This window comes from Orycteropus afer, unplaced genomic scaffold (genome assembly GCF_000298275.1).
Source record: "Orycteropus afer afer isolate SDZICR_OR568_19922 unplaced genomic scaffold, OryAfe1.0 scaffold00117, whole genome shotgun sequence".
Lineage (NCBI taxonomy): Eukaryota > Metazoa > Chordata > Mammalia > Tubulidentata > Orycteropodidae > Orycteropus > Orycteropus afer.
The window spans coordinates 5,804,682-5,823,698 of record NW_006921704.1 but is presented as its reverse complement, the minus strand read 5'-3'; the positions used below and the strand labels follow the sequence as shown (position 1 = coordinate 5,823,698).

Here is a 19,017-nt window from a genome sequence, read left to right as displayed (position 1 = left end):
CCCAACCTTCCTTCCAAGGAGTGGCTGGTGGGTTTGAACCGCCAGCCTTCTGGTTAGCAGTCAAGTGCTTTAGCCACTATGCTACCAGAACTCCCCATAGCTTCCTTCAATTTCAACTCTTGGCTTCCATTTTTAATTCAGTTCTTTTGGTTTGACAAATGCCAAACATGTTCTTCCCTTTTGTTTTTCTAACTCCAGGACTTTTCACATTTCAATACAATACTTTACTTTGTCTTTTTGGACTGTCCTTTGAAATCTTCTGTTCAGCTCTTTTTTTTCATCACTTCTTCCATTCACTTTAGCTACTCTGCTTTCAAGGGCAAGTTTCAGTCTCTTCTGACATCTATTTTGATCTTTTATTCCTTTCCTGTCTTTCTAATGACCTTTTGCTTTATTCATGTATGACGCTCTTGATGTTATCCCACAACTTGTCTGGTCCTCAGTGATCGGTGTTCCATGCATCAAATTCATTCTTCAAATGGTCTCCAAATTCAGGTGGAATATAAATCAGTCATATTTTAGCTCTCATGGACTCATTTTAATTGTTTTAAGCTTCAACTTAAAGTCACATATGAGCAAATGATGGTCTGTTCCACAATCAGCTCCTGGCCTTGTTTTGGCTAAAGATACTGAGCTTCTCCGTCATTTCTTTCCACAGATGTAGGCGATCTGATGGCTGTGTATTTCATCTGGTGAGGTCTACATGTATTGCTGCTGTTTATGTTGTTGAAAAGACATTTGCAATGAGCAAGTTGTTGATTAAGCAAAATTCTATTATGTAATCTCCAGCATAATTTCTATCACCAAGGCCATATTTTTCCAATACCAATGCTTCTTCTTTGTTTCTAACTTTCACTTTCCAATCACCAGTAATAATCAATATATTTTGATTGCATGTTTGGTTAATTTCAAACTATACAATTTGGTACAAATCTTAAATTTCTTCATCTTTGGCTTTAGTGGTTGGTGCATTACTTTGAATAATAGTAGTATTAATTGGTCTTCCTTGTAGTCATATCTGTATTATCCTATCACTGACAGTATTGTACTTCAGGATAGATATCAAAACACTCTTTTTGATAATGAATTCAATGGCATTCCTCTTCAATTTGACATTCTCAGCATTGTAGACCGTATGATTGTCTGATTCAAAATGACCAATTCCAGTCCATTTCAGCTCAGTAATGCCTAGGATATCGATCTTTGTGTGTTCCATTTCATTTTTGACAACTTTTAATGTTTCTAGATACATTCCTCATGTATTCCATATTCTGATTATTAATGACTGCAGCTGTTTCTTCCCATTTTGAGTTGTGCTCCATCAGCAAATGAAGATCCCGAAAGCTTTACTCTATCTTAATCATTAAGGTCAACTCTACTTTGAGGACACAGCTCTTCCGCAGTAGTGTTTTGAGCGCCTTCGGACATGAGAGGCTCATCTTCTAGCACTATCTCATAAATGGCCTACATAAATGGCCACTAGCCAACATTAGGAGTTCTGGTGGCATAATGGATAAGGCATTTGGCTGTTAATCAGCAGTTTAAACCCACCAGCTGCTCCACAGAAGAAAGATAAGGTGACCTACTTCTGTAAAGATTTAACACCTTGGAAACCCAATAGTGGTCACTATGAATCAGAATTGACTCAATGGCAATGAGTTCTTTTTCTTTTCCTTTTTTTTTTTTCAGCCAACATTAAAAGTTTAGCCAGTTTAGACATTTGTTGTGATTCTCATACTATGGCTTCTACGGAAATGGGAGAATGCAATTAACAGTGTTAGGCCCTAAGAAAAGACACATTGAAAAATGAAAATGTTTTCATTATAGTGGAAAACAAAAGTGTCCTGGAGACCTGAAATTTCACAAATAAACCACAAACTATATTAAACATGAATGAACCATAAAGAGCTCCTCAGAACTCAAATTTGGAATTATTAAAATTATATTGCATTTGCACTACTTTTGTTGATAATTAAAACATCTTTGCAGGATCTAACAAATGGGAACAATTACAGAATTATTGTTTCACAATGAAGTTAACACATCATTTAAAAAAAAAAAACTGAAACAGCAGTCAACCTGGTAGGACCTGAGCAACATGAGTGACAGACTGATCTGTTTTTCCTTTTACCTGGGTGAATAGCATTTATTAATTATCCATACTTTTGAGAGCTTGAATTTTTGCTCCCAGATCTATCATTGGGATACTGATTTGTAAATTACAAAAAAAAAAAAAAATTTTAATTTTGAAGTAAGATTTTCATTGTTTCTCTTTTTTTTAAGCAGAGTTAATGTTTGCATATTTTAAGAAACTTATTTGAATATTTTCAAGATAGAACATGTTAATTTAAAATAAAAAAAATAGTGCCTAGTGATATTGCAAATCCAAAAATAACTAGCTAAAGACTATTGATCACTAATATTTTCCTTCCCCATTCACCCCTGCAAAAAACAAACAAAAGCAACAACAAAAAACTGTTAAAGAAACCCATATAGTGGATAATTAGTGACAGCTGATTAAGGGTCACAAGCCATTTGAAATCTCAAGATTACAATAGATATTAATTAAGTAAAGCACTAAATTACCTTAACCCAAAGTTCCAACTATAATTGTTATTGTTATTATAAGTCTGTGTTGTCAATATATGTATGTATATTTACCTTTAACTGACAAGTTCCAATAAATAGTAATATTTTTGTTTGTTTTTAAATAAGGAAAAAAAAAATAACTTGTACACTTTGTCCTATAAGATAAAAATTAAGGAATTGATGGTAATATTTCAAGGAAAAACAGTGAAATATTCCATGTGTGCATAATTTGTGCACCCTGCAAAGGAGATTACATTCAAAAGTCAACACATTCATATAAGCTGGACAACCTTGGATGCACAAAGGAGAATGAAGGAGGGACAGCAGACTTGCAGAACTTTTACATCATGAAATGGATTCATCAGATCTAAAAGGCTAAATGCATGTCTACTTTGTCCTTTTTCCTAAAATTGAATGCTTAATCAATTAAAAACCAAACCAAACATTGCACTGTGGTGTTGCAATGGTTAAGCACTTGGCTGCTAATCAAAAGTATTCAGTTCAAACCCAATAGCTGCTTTGTGGGAGGAAAATATGACAATCTGCTTCCATAAAGATTACAGCCTTAGAAACCGCATAGAGCAGTTCTACTTTGTCCTATAAGGTCACTACAGAGTTACTTTGAATCGGAATCCACTCTACAGCAATGAATTTGGTTTGCTTACTGCTACCAGGGCTACCTTGGCACATTCCAGGGAGCACTGTCATGTTACAACCAATATGAATGTCTGGAGTTCTGCAGTATACATTCTGTATGGCTTGTCTGATGTACCAGATCCAGTTCTTTGCTGGAGATTTATATCTATTTATTGACTAGTTCATTCTTCATCTTTTAAAATTGTAGTTTGGGTGAATTTTCAGAGGAAATTACTTTTGTGTTCAGCAATTTATGCACATTTTGTCTCATGACATTGGTTGCAATCCCCTCAATGTAACAGCAGTCTTCCCACTTTCTCTCTGGCTTCTCTGTTTCCATTTGTCCTTCTTTTTGGTCTTTTCTGCCTTCTGAGCTTTGACTATGTGCAAATCCTTCCCTTTTCTTCTTACAAGGTAGGTTGTACCGAAAAGTACATTCCCTGGTGTTATAATTCACTTTATAGGCTTGTCTGTTTTTTAGTTGAGAGTTGATCCCTGGGGATATGTTCAATTCCATGCTTGAAGGGTATATAAGGACTATAGTCTCGAGGGTTGGGAAAGGGGGCTTCCCCTAGTCTCTATCCAAAGACCAGTAAATCTTATCGTTATTATTTTGAATTTTGTTCTTCCTTTTTTGTCCATTTCTGTCCAGGATTTTTATTGTGATCCTGATTAGAGTGGTCAGTAGTGAGAACCAGGCACCATCTAATTCTTCTTCTCTAAAGGTCTACGGCCATACCACCCTGAACACGCCCGATCTCCTCTGATCTCGAAAGCTAAGCAGGGTCGGGCCTGGTTAGTACTTGGATGGGAGACCGCCTGGGAATACCGGGTGCTGTAGGCTTGGGAGCTCTGGTAGCATAGTGGCTAAGACACTTACCTGCTAACCAGACGGCTGGTGGTTCAAACTCACCAGCCACTCCTCGGAAGGAAGGTTGGGCAATCCTACTTCCGTAGTGATACTGCCTCAGAAACCCAAGGAGGGGTCGCTATGAGTCGGGTTTGACTCGACGGCACATAACAACAACAACAACAAAGGTAGTGGAGACTTTGGTCCACGTGTTCCATTAGTCCTTTGGATTAATTGTTTCCTTGAGTTTTTAATTTTCTTCACTTCTCTTTGCTCAGGATGAGGAAAGAACAATAGTTGCATCTTAGACAGCCACCTGCAAGCCTTTAAGACCCCAGTTGTTACCATAGTAGGATGTAGAATATTCATGCCAACCCTGAAAAGTTGATAATCTTTTACCTGAAGTCAAATAACTTGCCCATGAGTCTTCTTCCTTTTACCTACAGAGGTAAGACTATATTGTTGTTGTTGTTACTATTTGCTGTCGAGTCAGACCCGACTCATAGGGACCCCTCGTTGGGTTTTTGAGGCAGTATCACTACGGAAGTTAATTGTCCAACCTTCCTGCCAAGGTAGCACTATGCTACCAGATATGGCCTTGTGCAATTCTACCATCACTATAAAATGGATATTAGAAGAAAGAGGTCTGCATTCTGAGGTGGATTTAAAGGGAAAGAGGGTGCCAAGCCCTTGACACTCTCAGCTCTGTGATTGCATGTGGACTTAGAAGAGTTTGTCATCTCTCTACATCAAAAAAGGCACAGAGCATATTATGGAGGATTCTCAGGGGCTTAGGCAGTCATACGTAAACGAATATAAATAGACCCTGAGAAGGCTGAAACTCAACACTAGAGATAAATGTGAGGAATTTTGAAATGGCTATATATCAAAACTTTAAGTCTGTGGGAAACTTTTGCATCAATTTGTAAGCTCCTAAATATGTGCGACAGCAACGCTGACATCCTTGAACTATGAGTAATAGGATTGCTATTATGTCTCATTGCCATATACATACATCTATTTTTAATGTGCTACAATATAATTTTCAGTTCAAGATAATGCATGCCATGGCTATGTAATGATAGTGATGAATAGAATATTGATTAGCAAACAGGCTGAATAACAGGTAATTGATAGGGGTGAAGGAGATGTGGCATTTTCCATCTTCGTTTTCACATAATAACTACAGATTTCCCAGCTGCAACAATATATATATCAGGCATAATCAAGAGAATGTAATATATAGATTAATTTTTTAAATTAAAAATGACTGATGCTTAAAGTAAATATAGTCTTATGCTATAATTTGATACTGCAGATTAGTTTGATGCATTTACCAGTTGAAAGGAAAAAAAGTATCATTTGCATAGGGAGATAAGGGATACTGATTTATGTTTATAGAAGGGAGTTTTAATGCATCTTTCAGTTTGTTTCTTGGATGGAAAGTACATGTATTTGTCAAACTATAACATTCATAAAGATTCACCCTTACAATTCTTTAGTCTGACACATATTAAAAGGATTCAATTGTGTGGGAAATGTCCACTTTTCTTAGCCAAACACAAAAATTACAACATTTAATATGAAAGTTTATGTAGTTTTCTGAGAAAGCAAAGATAAAAGGGGCAGTGGAAATGATCTAGAAGTAACTTCTCGGTCTTCCAAGATGTCATCACTGGTGTTCTTTATGACCTTTCTGTCTGTTCCTACTGGGAAGTAGTTTCTTATTTTTTTTTTTTAATTTCTATCTTTTACTTTGAATTTGTATTTCAATGTGTCTTGCATATGTTGCTATGTCCATCATGCTCTGATTGGCTCAAAAGAGTTAAATCTGCAACTGTTTGTAGAAGACTAGGGTCAAAGTCAAGAAGAGTTTCTTTCAAGCCAGAAGACCAAAATAATCTTTTAATACGTTTTTAACCACCTTAGGGCACTTTCAAAATATGAAACTACATTATTACTCCATTTAGTAAAGCTTTAGTAAAAGTGCTTAAGATTTTTTTTCCTACATCTGTACTATGTTTTCTAATCTTCTAAAATGAGTAAGCATAGCTTCCCTCTTCAAAAATATTTAGATTAAATAAAATAGCAGCACCATGTTCCTTTATAGCAAATATTTGGAAGATGATACAAGTACGAGAAGGAGACAAACCAGAGTTAAGCACAGATATATTTATATCTAGAAAATGCAATATAAACATAGTTTACCTGCTTTAACTAAGTTTTGCAAGATTCAGGAAAGCTCGTATTAACAATAGAAGGGAAGATAACATTTTCAGGGATACATTATGTTTCTTTTTCTTAAAAAATGATGTGGACCAAGTGGAAGCCCCATGAGCAGCCCTGAAAGCAACTTGAACACAAGAGGGTGGTCACTGGACTACTGTGCCACTCAAGTGGCAGAAGCTCTCAGGAAACATTCATTGACAAGGGTCCATGTATACTTTTATTACATTATTTTCCTGTTTTTCAATTTTTTATTTTAAATAAAGTAAAATATTAGGTTTAAAAAATGGTTCTGACAATGTGCAATAAAACTTAAAGATGTTAAAAAAAAAAAAAAAAAGGACCAGGTTTGCTGGTCTGATAGAGTCTGATGGAACCACTGAGACTATAGCCCCTAGCTGCCCATGGTGTAGTAAATTACCTGGTATGGCTTTTCTAGCCATAGTCTTTGTAAACTCCATGATGTAATTTGCCAGTGAGCAACAGAGTAGCTCCTGATTGTTAAAGTTATCCACCTGTGGTATTTCTGTAGTGAGTAGCACAAAGCAATCTTTTGGGAAGTTGTCTCTTTCAGATGTATAGAATTCTGATGTTGGGATTGGTTAGTTTGGCCACTCTGCCAGGCTCAAAAGAAGCCCTCCTAGAGGCAGAAGGAATCTCTCACTGCCAGCTGGGAGACATGAGAGACATGCATTGCTGAGAGAGAGATGCAAGAGACATGTGCTGCTGAGAAAGAGACTGAGAGGCATGCATTGCTGGGAGAGAGATACCAAGAGACTGTTGAGAGAGAGATTGAGAGAGACTATTGGCTGAGAGATGGCAGGATGAGAGAGATTGAGCATGTTCCTCTTGCTTCCCTAATAAACCCCATAATCTGTGAGTTCTGTGTGGCCACTGCAGCAAATTATTGAACTCAGCAGAGAGGTGGTGGGTTCTGCTGGAAGAACAGTTGGTGTTAGTGTTTTTGAAAGGGCTAGAGGGAGGCAGCATGTCTGGCCTCTCAGAAATAGGCCTTGAGCTACTTATGGTGATTCTGTCTTCCTCTGTGGGGTTAAAAGAGGTCAGAAGATGCACCCTCCTGCCCCTTTGTCACTGCCCTTCAGGTCTGGAATTGAACCCACTCCTGTGGCTTCCAGCCAAACAAAAGACAGACATATGAACTGAACCTTTACATTAGGTAGATAGACTCCTTGGAGAGATCAATCATGGAGAATAGAAGGTCTTTGTATGCACAGGAAGACAGCTCTGGTACAGGAGGGCATGGTAGGGAAGGACACAGGGAAGAGGTAACTATGGAGAGGAAATGGGAGGGGAGCTGTTGCATTGTGGGAAATTGCAGTCAATGTCATGAGACAAAGTGTAGGTGAGCTGCTGTATGGAAAGTGAATTTGTTCTGTAAACTTTCACCCAAATCACAATAAAAATTGAAAAAAAATGGTTTTGGTATTATTTCTGGAAAAATTAAATGAACAAATAACATTATTATTGTTTTACAATGTGTCAATTTTGTGAACATGTTGATTGATAGGAAATATACTTGGGCTGGAAAAAAGCTCTAACAGAGCATTCACTTTATTTTGGGTCTCTTCTGAAAGCATTTGATGATGCTAATAGTTCAGAAATCTTCCCTTTCATCCTCAAATAGTCATATATTAAAAAACAAACAAGTAAACAAACAAATGGAATTATACAGCCTAAGAAATAGATGCAAAACTGAGAACTCATCTGAAATCATGTACATTTCAACCTCCCACATCTTTAGACTACAAATGTCTGCCATATGCACCAAGATATTCTTCCCCTTACTTCCCTGACAAAGCACTTGAAAGCTCATATGATATTAATGCCTTTCCTCTTTTTGTCTTTTGCAAATATCTAGACAATGCATTCTAAATTAAAGAACACCCAAATGGTACATATAATATGGCTTAGTGCCTGCTAGATATTACTTTTTAAATATTTGTCACTGAGAAAAAGGCTGCATGAATACTAGTATTACTATTATTAGGCTTTTCAAGCTCCTACTATGAAGGTAAATGTCCTGGGTTTGTGGCTTGGAGTTAAATATGTTATTCTCAGAATGGTAGTTTTGGGTTTTGACTTTGCAAACTGATCATCCAAGGGTTCTGTAAGCATGATGTATAGAATACAGTGATTGGGGTCATTTCATGATGGTTTCCCACAGCTTCTAAGTCTTTTGTAGCTACATCTTCTCATATTACTTTTAACCAACATTAAAATACATACACTAACCACTCCACAGGAGCTCTGGTAACATAGTGGCTAAGACACTTGCCTGCTAACCAGACGGCTGGCAGTTCAAACCCACCAGCCACTCCTCGGAAGGAAGGTTGGGCAATCCTACTTCAGTAGTGATACTGCCTCGGAAACCCAAGGAGGGGTCGCTATGAGTCGGGGCCAACTCGACAGCACATAACAACAACAACAACAACAACCACTCCATATTTTTTTTTCTTCAAAATGACTTTAAAATAGAACCAGAGAGGCTGTTACCCTTTTTTCATCCTGCATGCCACTTTCACAGTTACATTCCTATCATATACAATTCCATCTCACTCAATGATCCTCAAAGAGAGAGGTAGGGTGAGGATAGGTGAGAAGGGGATATAAAGCATCTCCCTTAGCAGGTCATATGAGAAATTAAGAGATGGACTATGGAATTTGAGAGAAAGAACCACAAATGTGTACTGTAGAGAGTCCTTGTAAAGAGACCTTGCTCTTCCTCTTCCCTTGCCCCAACTTGAGTTTCACTGCTTTAGAATTTTTCTAGCCAAAAAACCCAAACTTACTGCCATCAAGTCGATTCCAATTCATAATGACCCCCTTTGGGTTTCCCAGATGGTAAATCTTTACAGAAGTAGATTGTCCAGTCTTCCTTCCACTGAGTGGCTAGTGGGTTTGAACTGCCAACTTTCTGGTTAGCAGTAAAATGCCTTATAGTTCACATAAAAGATAATACTTGCTTTTTAAAAAAAATCTATCCTCCAGAAGGATTCACAGAGATAATTCAAGCTCTCCAAGTACACTTTGTAAATACAAACAAAATTTTAGGATTGTGTGTCAACTTGGCTGGGTCTGGTTTTGAATAGCTGGGCAGCTGGTTGTACTGATTCCCCATGATGAGACTGGTACTCAGCTCCATGGTGGAATCTACTGGAGCAGCTGAGTAGCTGCCTTAGGGATGTGGTCTGCTTCATATATAAGAAGCAGCATTGAGCAAAGTCTCTGGAGCTTTTTGGTACACTTGGACCCTGCATATAGCTGAGTTGTCATTCAGCAGCCTGCCATGTTATCTGCTAATCTTAGGATTGTTCCTGGACTAGAAACAGTAACCTGCCATGGCACTTGATAATTATGGGATTGTGCCATTTTACTTGTCAACCTTCAATTTGTCAGCCTCAGCGGCCAACAGCTATCTGAGTTAAGCGAAGCCTCCAGCGTCAGTGGGCTGGCAGCAAGAGACAGAGCTGAAGCCCAAGGGGCTAGAGCTTGGCACTCCTAGCCTTCCAAACAGTGAGAGAATAAATCTGTTTGTTAAAGCCACCCATTGTGGTATTTCTGTTAGAGCAGCACTAGAGGACCAAAATACACACAAAAGAAACACAACTCGACAATAATGTGGAAGGAACAGTGGTTATCAAAAGAGATAAAATAGCATTTGGGTCCACTGCCTAATCTGCAGGTCAGAGATGAGAAGGGATCAACAGGAACCGGCTGTTGAGAAATCCCCAGATGTTAAATATGTGTGGGACTATTGTGGTCCACAATGTTTTTCCCATTTATTGAAATATGTATAACTGAATGGGGAAAAAAAAATTGGGGCTTCTAACCAACGACCTTTCCATCCTTCCCTGGGCAATAGAGAAGAGAAACAAAACTAGTTAGGTAATGAGTTTCTCACTCATAAACACAGCAAATGTGACTCCCCTGATGTGCCCTTGAAAATTGGACTTCTAGTATACAGAAGAGAATTGTTGTTCTTTTATTCTAAAAGCTCATAAGAATCTTGATCATAGTAACTTTTTACTAATTAATTATCCAAATATATACTGAGTGCTCTTCACCAAACATTTTTTCAGGTTCATGAGATACCACATAGATTAGGACTCAGCAAAGTTCTGTTCCCTTTGACTTTACAATCTAATGGGGGATGTACACAATAAACATAAATAAAATAAGTAAGTAATGATTGGTTTAGAGAGTAAACAAAATTAAATATATATATATATATTTAGTTTGTCAAGTGCTAAGAAGACTTACGTAAAAAAAAAAAGTAAATTGAAGAAGGGATAAGGAAGTGTTAGGAAAGGGAATTTGCAATGTATGAAGTAATCAGAGAAGGGCTTGCTGGGTTTAAAATAAATATCAAATGGGGAAAATGAATGATGCCATTATTCTCTATTTGAGTGTTTCACCATCTCTGTCAACTTACAAATGATCTAAGTCATTGAGCAATTGTTTTTAATAAACAATAAAGCTGTTATAAAGTACTTTGAAAAGTATAAACTGGAGAAGTGTTATAGCAATAGGATATTGCTCTGAACTGCTATGGTCTAGTTTTAACTATATTTGCAATTCATTGTTGATGTATATTTTGAAGAAAAAATGTCATAAGCAAGCCTGTGTGGAAAAATGATGCTTGATTAGAGTATATAAAACAGTAACCACCTAAACAAAACCATGTAGCTAAAACTAAATTATTTGCTTTATAAACATTTCAAATGTCAGGGTCTAATTCAATGGACAAGTGTCTTCTTAAACTGTCATGAGGCAATTAAAGATAAAGACTGGAAAACGTCAAGGTCAAGAAGCAACATTCTGTAATTAGCCAAGAGTTAAGTCAGCTTTTTGCTAGGAGGAATTCATAACATGGTAAGAAGGGTAAGCAGGGGAGAAATTGATAAACAGTTTAATATTACGGTTGCTTTGTTGTACTCTGACAGTATCACATTTGCTAAACAATACAAATCCTTTATGAGATAAAATCTCCTGATCATATTTCAGGGCTTTTAGTAGAAAGCAAGTGACAGTTCAGGTTGCAAGATAGATTAGATGAATTTAGTAGTAATTTCAAAGAACAAAGACCTAAAATGATTGAAAAGTAAATTCTGCTTCAAAAACAGTAAATACAGAACTCAAAATTTTACAAACCTATTTACAATCTGGAACATTGTACTAGTTTTGAGCTAAATCTTCAAAAGGTCATTTATTTTATACAGAAAACTCTTTAAAAAGAGGAAATCATGCTGTTAACATTAATGTCAGATGAAAGCCATTACATACTCTTATGTTTTTGTTTTTGTTTTAAATTTTGAATTAGAGATATAATGAAGTTTTATAAATGTTGTAATTATTTACTAAGTCACATATTTAATTTATATAGTATATTATAAACATGTTTTTCTCTATTTTATTTCAATTTGTATAAGATACAGATACTCATCAGGAATCTTCTTCCCCATATAATATGATTTCGTAGTATTTCTTATTTCGTTCTAATTAGAATGCCAATTCTTGTCTTCCTCATTAATTCCCTTGTAAAGTCTCTGGATTCTGATAAGTCCCTTACAATATACATAGTATAGTCCCCTTGAGTTTTGCATTAGTCTATGCGTGACTACATATGGTTTCTATAGTTTCACTGTGTTCCTCCCCTCTTGCAGAAATAGTTTATTGATGGGATAATACTCTTAATCTTCAAGACCTGCCTACGGTATAGACAATATGACCACAATTGTTGAACTTTTTTTTGTTCTTTAATTGCATACTTCTCTATTCCTCCAAATTCTCTCTCATTCTACACTGTTTTATACAGTTAGGATTCTTTTCAATATTACAGTTTTCATTATTTAAAAGCAACTATAATTGCTATGTTGTTGTTAGTTGCCTTTGAGTCGTTTCTGACTCATAATTGCTAATATTTAAAAAAGCAGTGACAGAAAATAAAGTTGAACAAAAAAATAATGCAGTTGCAGAAAATAACAGGAGAAATGTCAAATTATGTTGAGAGCTGATTAATTAGCCTTATCCTGTATAAGGATTAATTGACCATTCACAAAGCCAAGATTGGATTCTGCTCACTGTTTGTTTTATAAGAAAGAATATCTTACAAAAGTGATATAAATAAGTACTTTTAGTGTCTTTTTTTTTTAGTTGTACATATTTGTCTTCAAATTGAAAATTTAGGAAAAGTATTTTGAAATGGAAATTAAATTTAAAAAAAAGAAACACTGATGGAAAAGCTGTATTTTACCTAAGTGTATCAAATGAGTTCAATTTAAATATAAAGGACATTGAGTTTAACTCACACAAAAGTGATCTTCCTTCTTCTTTGAAGGACTCTTGATAAACAGAAACCTGTATTCTTGGATCATTCATTGCCTGATGGAGAGCGAGGCACAGATGGGAGTACAATACAGATTTCTTAATTCATAATCTGTGCTTGTTAGTTTGTGCCGAGCTTCAAGAGAAGATTACAGATACTGTATAATTTGAATCTAAGAAGCATTTTTCAAGTATCCCATGATAACTATATGAAGAAGATGGATAAGTGTGGTCCAGATGACAGTACAGACAAATGGATTTGTAGCTGACTGAGTAGTTGTACTTGGTAGTTGATTAATGTGTTGATATCAACATAAAGGTTAACATCTAATGTCATTCCTTTAGGCTCTACACTTGGCCATGTCTATGTAGTTTATCATTTTTATCAAAGACCTGTACAGTGATAGAAAGTGTATGTATCAAATTTGTTAATGATGTCAGGTTTATAGGAAATTAATAAGCTTATGACAGGATCAATATGCAAGTGCTTTCAACAGACTGGAGATATGGATGCAAGCAAATGAGATGAGTACTATCAGTAACGTTTTGGAGTCTAACAGTACCAGTTGCCAGTGAGTCAATTCTGACTCATGGTGATGCCATATGTGTCAGAATAGAACTGTATTCCATACGGTTTCAGTCTAATTTTTTGCAAGTAAATCATCAGAACTTACTTTCATGGGACGTCTGGGTAAACTTAAACCTTTAACTTTTGGTTAGCAGCCCAAAGTGTTAAACATTTGCACAAGCCTGGGATATGGAGAGACTTAAGAGGAGCTGTTAGTGTTGTTAAGTGCTATCGAGTCATCTCCAACTCATAGAGACCCTATGTACAACAGAACGAGACACTGCCCAGTCCTGTGCTAGCCTCACAATCTCTGTTGTACCTGAGCCCGTCATTATAATTGTGTCAATCTATCTTGTTGATGGCCTTCCTCTTTTTTGTTGAGCCTCCAAGCTATTACCAAGCATAATAGCCTTCTCCAGGGAATGATCCCTTCTGACAACATGACCAAAGTAGGTGAGATAAACTCCAGCCATTCTTGCTTCCAAGGAGCATTCCATGTGCACTTCTTCCAGGACAGATCTGTTACTTCTTTTGGCAGCCCATGGTACTTTCAATATTCTTCACCAACACCACAACTCAAAAGCATCAACTCTTCTTTGGTCTACCTTATTCGTTATCCAGCTCTCACATGCATATGAGGCAATTGAAAATACGACGGCTTGGGTTACACGCACCTTAGTCTTCAAAGAGACATCTTTTTCTTCAGTACTAGAAAGAGGCATTTTTGCAGCTGATTTGCCAAGTGCAATATGTTATTTGATGTCTTGACTGCTGCTTCCATTAGTGCTGATTGTGAATCCAAGTGATATGAAATCTTTGACAACTTCAATCTTTTCTCCATTTATTGTGATGCTATTTATTGGTCCAGTTGTGAAGATTTTTGTTTTCTTTATGTTGAGGTGTAATCCATACTGCAGACTGTAGTCTTTAATCTTCATCAGTAAGTGCTTCAAGTCATCCTCACTTTCAGCAAGCAAAGTTGTGTTATCTGCATGTCACATGTTAATGAATCTTCATCCAATCCTGATGTCATGGTCTTCTTCATATAGTCCAGCTTCTTGGATTATTTGCTTAGGGTACACATTGAATACATATGGTGAAAGGACACAGCTCTGATGCACTCCCTTCCTGATTTTAAACCATAAATTTAAGTATTCCCTTGTCCTGTTCTAACGACAGTCTTCTGGGCAGCAAGAAGTAGTTATATCATTCCCTGGGATAGAGACCATATTTGGAGAAGTTGTATTAGCAAAGAACAATAGGAATCTGATGTTGTGTGCTAAGATTCTGGACTGTGGACCATCTCAGACCATGTGGTGTAGGAAAAACATCAGAGCTATGATGTCAGAACCACCTAGGTCCATATTTTGTCTTTAACACTTATAATGGATACTTTAACTTAATTTCCCTGCCTTGCAGTTTTTTAAGTTGTGAAATGTGGCCAATAACACATCTTCTTAGGTAAAATAGCAAATCATTAATTAAATGGAAACTTCTTAATTTATTAAATTATTCTTCATTAGCCTAATATTTTCTTTAGTAAAAAATACATATACATACACACACACACACACACACACACATATATATATATATTTCACTGTGGTTCTTATGCTCATTCTTTCTGTTCCAATTTTTCTTGTTCATAGGTTTTTTTTTTTAATTAAGTTTGGCTCAAATTTGTCTCTTTTTTAGACTCTTCAATGAGCCAACTCTTTGTTTATATTGTTATTGTTATTATTACTATTATTCCATCCTTATCTTATTTTCCCCTATTCTTCTTCTTCTTTTTTTCTTTTTTCTTTTTTTTTTTTTTTAAGACAGATTTGTTCCTTCCTCTGGCATTCCATGGCATCTTCAGCATGCTTCACCAACACCACAATTCTAATGCATCAGTTTTTCTTCAGTCCTCTGTATTTCTCTGGTTCTTTTTTAAGTAATAAAAATATTTAAAATTAAGAGTGTCTCTCTGTGTGATACTTCAAGCAACATTTAGTATTCAGTGCTTCCATTTGTATTGTTTCTAAAGTGAAATTCTTTCTATTTTGACCAGATTGTTATTTAAGTGTATCAATCTTAACTATTTTAAGTCATTAGCTTACATTTAATAATGACCTTGAGTTTTTCATTTGTCTTTAAATTAGTGGAACTAACATATATAATTTATTGTTTCCTGTTTGTTGAGTTTGGTTTTCTGTATAATAAATTAAAATATTTTGGGGTACATATTTACACCGTGCTTGTGAGAATTTTTCATTTTATGATGGATTTCTATTCATGGGTATTATTCTCAGTTTCTGCTTATGTTTGTTGGTAGGTGCATCTTATGTGGTTATGACCCCCTCCTGTGGTGTTGGACAGGAGTACCTATATGGCACAAAGAGTTAACCATTTGGCTGCTAACGAAAAGGTTGGAGGTTTGAACACATCCAGAGGTACCTCAGAAGACAGTCCTGGAAATCTCTTTTAAAGTTCATAGCCATGAAAAAAACTCTATAGAGCACAGTTTTAGTCTGTAACACAGGGGTTGCCTTAAGTTGGAATCAATTCAGAAATCTTTTATTTTTTTTTTGTTTTGGGTGGTATTGGACAGGGTGATGTCTCCCACACTAAAAATTTCTCCATAGATTTAGATGGCTAGTATTTTTCCTGATCTCCTCTTTCTGTGAACATTGTTTTTCTTTACTTCTTTCTCTTCCTCAGCCCCACTCTTACATCCATAGCACCATCTCCACTTAAGAGTCCTGCCCTCCACTACTTTTCTAATCCATTCCTTTGAGTTTCACCACCACCCATACATTCCACTTTGTGCCCTTTCAACCTCAATTCCCACCATTCTTTTTGCTCTTTGTATTTCAATATCACTAAACTTCTTGAGTTCTCTGGCTGCTCTCCTGAGGCCCTGTGTCTTTTCACTGTTTCTTTCCTTTTATGTGTCTTTTCTTTTATGTTTCTTTCCTCTGCTGGAATATCTCCTTTTTCTGCCCCCTACCTGACCTAGAGTATTTTTATCATCCTTTAAATTACTCCTCAAATGTCACCTCATCTATAATGCTTTACTATTATTCCTCTTATTACCTTTCACAATTTAAAGCACCAGCTTCTATGTGCTAGGTCTACACCTTGCATACACTTCTTTATGTTTCTATTACTGCACTTACTGAATAATACTGCAGTTATCTGTCGAGGTGCTTCTTTTTCCCTCCTAGACTGTAAGATTCTTAGAGGAAGGAATAGGTCTTAGTCACAGTAGTGTTCAGAATACTCAGCATAATGCCTGGGGCATAGTTTTACTTGAAAAGGTAAAAACAGAGATGCTTTGAAATGTGATATTAAGTTCATAGAAATACAGTAATGTGATTTACTTATAATTGATTTTCTTTTATAATAGTGTATTATAATGTACTGTTCTATAATGTACTGTTTATTATCTTAAATTCTGTTGTGATTAATATTACTAACCACACAATTCTTTTGTTCAGATTTGATTGACAGATCTTTGTTCAATGTCTTATTTTTAGCCTATTAATGACATAATAAGGAGCAGTGGTTGAACAGTGGTTAAAGCTCCTAATCTGCTAACCTGCAAATGAAAGTTGGGTGGTTGGAAACCACCAGTTGCTCCTCAGCAGAAATACATGGCAGCATGTTTCAGCAAAGAGTACAGCCTTGGAAACCCCATGGGACAGTTCTACTCTGTCCTATAGAATCACTAAGAATTGGAATCAACTAGACTACAGTGGGTTTGGTTTGGGAGTGACATATTTCTTTCTTTTCTTTTCTTTTTTTTAAATTGTGATTTGGGTGAAAATGTACAGAGCAAATTCACTTTCCTTACAGCACTTCACCTACACTGCTTCTCATGACATTGACCACAATTCACCACAATGCAACAACTCCCCTCGCTTCATCACGAGAGTCACCTCTTCCCTGTCCATCCCTCCATGTACCCCTGCCGCCTGAGCTGTCTCCCTGTGCATACATAGCCCTTTTTCTCCCAAGATTTTTCTCTCCAAGGAGTGTATTTGCCTCAGGTAAATGCTCAGCTCCTATGCCTGTCTTTTGCTTGGCTGGAAGTCAAAGGTGTGGTTTCAATTTCAGACCTAAAGGGTAGCTAGGGGCCATAGTATCAGTGGTTCCACCAGGCTCGATTGGAAGAGCAAACCTGGTCCCCCTTTTTATCGCAAATGATTTTGATTTTTGTTCCACATTGTTCTGTCTCTCTCTATCCAGGATCTCCTACATAGATCCCCCTCTGAGTGGTTGACGTTAATATCTGGGCACCGTCTAGTTCTTCTGGTCTCATAGTCACATGGATCACATGGTATACCAGTCACTAGGACTAATTGTTTCCATGAATCTTAAGGTTTTCTTCATTCTTCTTTGCTCTGGATGAGGAGAGACCCATCAGTGCATCTAGATGACTGCTTCCAAGCTTTTAAGATCCCAATCAATACTTGCCAAAGTACGAGGTACAACAATGTGTTGTATAGTATGTTATGCCAATTGAGCTTGATGTCCCCTGTGACTGTGGTCCCAAGCCCACAGGTTCAACTACACAGTCCCTCTGGGTAGCTGGCTGTGACCAAGAAGTGACTATAATCTTGTTCCTTGTCAGCTCTGTGATACACCTGGAAATTCAGATCATGCAAATACACTTATAGGACCATTGTCTGCTAACCCTATACATGGTCTTGGGTGTATGCCTCCCTTCATAGACATACCTAAAAGTTTAGTCTATCCACCCATATACCCATGTTTGCCTTCACTGACAATGCAGTACTATATGTGCAAAAGGGTTCATCTTTGATGTCTGTACTTCCCATGTACTCTCTATGTCCTCCTCTTCCTCAATGCCACCATGTTGATCACTCACATTTGGTACATTGCCCTTCTTTTCACGCAAATCAATACTTGTCTCTACCTATCTAACTGTTCTCTTCCCTTCCCTCCCACCCCTGGTAACCAACAAAGAAAATTACCTTCCATATGTATGGAAACCTTTCCTTGACTTTTACAATAATGGACTAATACAATATTTGTTCTTCTGTGATTGACTTACTTCACTCAGCATAAAGTCCTCCCAGTTCATCCACATTATGTGGTGTTTTGCAGATTCTACATTATTCTTTAGGGTTGCATATTATTCCATTTTGTGTATGTACCAAAGTTTGGTTATGCATTCCTCAGTTGATGGACACCGAGTTTGTTTCCATCTTTTGGCTATCGTAAATAGTGCTGCAATGAACATGGTTATGCATGTCTGTTCTTGGTTTTTTTTTACGGTGTCTCTGGTTTCTTTGTTCCACATAATTTTCTGTGCTGTGCTCATTATGTTTATGAATCATCTTAGCATTTCCTTTGTTGCTATTGTTTTAGTATTTGTTGAATATTTGTGCTTGTCCTCCTTTTTATTGTGATGTGAAGGTTTATCATTGTTCTTTGAGGCTATCCTGTGATTTATAATTTTCTCCCTGAGACTACAACAGTCTATTCTATTTTGCAACTCTCTTGACTTCCTTACCATTTAGAAGTTTTGCAACTACACAGTATTTTCCTCTTTTTGTTTATAGTTGTCCTCACTTGCCAATTGATGTCTCTGGTTCCCTGTTTACAATCTTTTAAGCTCATTTTACTTTGGATATGTCCATAGCTGTCTTTTCTGGGTATGTCATCTTGTGTATCAAATATCAGTTGTTATTTGCTATTTTTTGTTCTCTGTTCAAAGGACTCCCTTTAGCATCTCTTGTAAGGTTGGTCTGGTTTTAACAAATTCCCTTAGTTTCTGCTTATCTGGAAATCT

At 36.6% G+C, this 19,017-nt stretch overlaps 1 protein-coding gene and 1 non-coding gene across 2 annotated transcripts in view; both read left to right on the top strand.

Annotated features, from left to right (window-relative positions):
- GPC6 (glypican 6) overlaps positions 1-19,017 on the top strand; it is a gene marked incomplete at its 5' end in the record, with an annotated part of 1,291,124 nt that overhangs the window by 273,581 nt on the left and 998,526 nt on the right. The window lies entirely within an intron of this gene.
- LOC122150303 lies at positions 3,951-4,069 on the top strand. The gene has a single exon (XR_006163598.1). It is a non-coding gene; the product is annotated as a 5S ribosomal RNA (ribosomal RNA).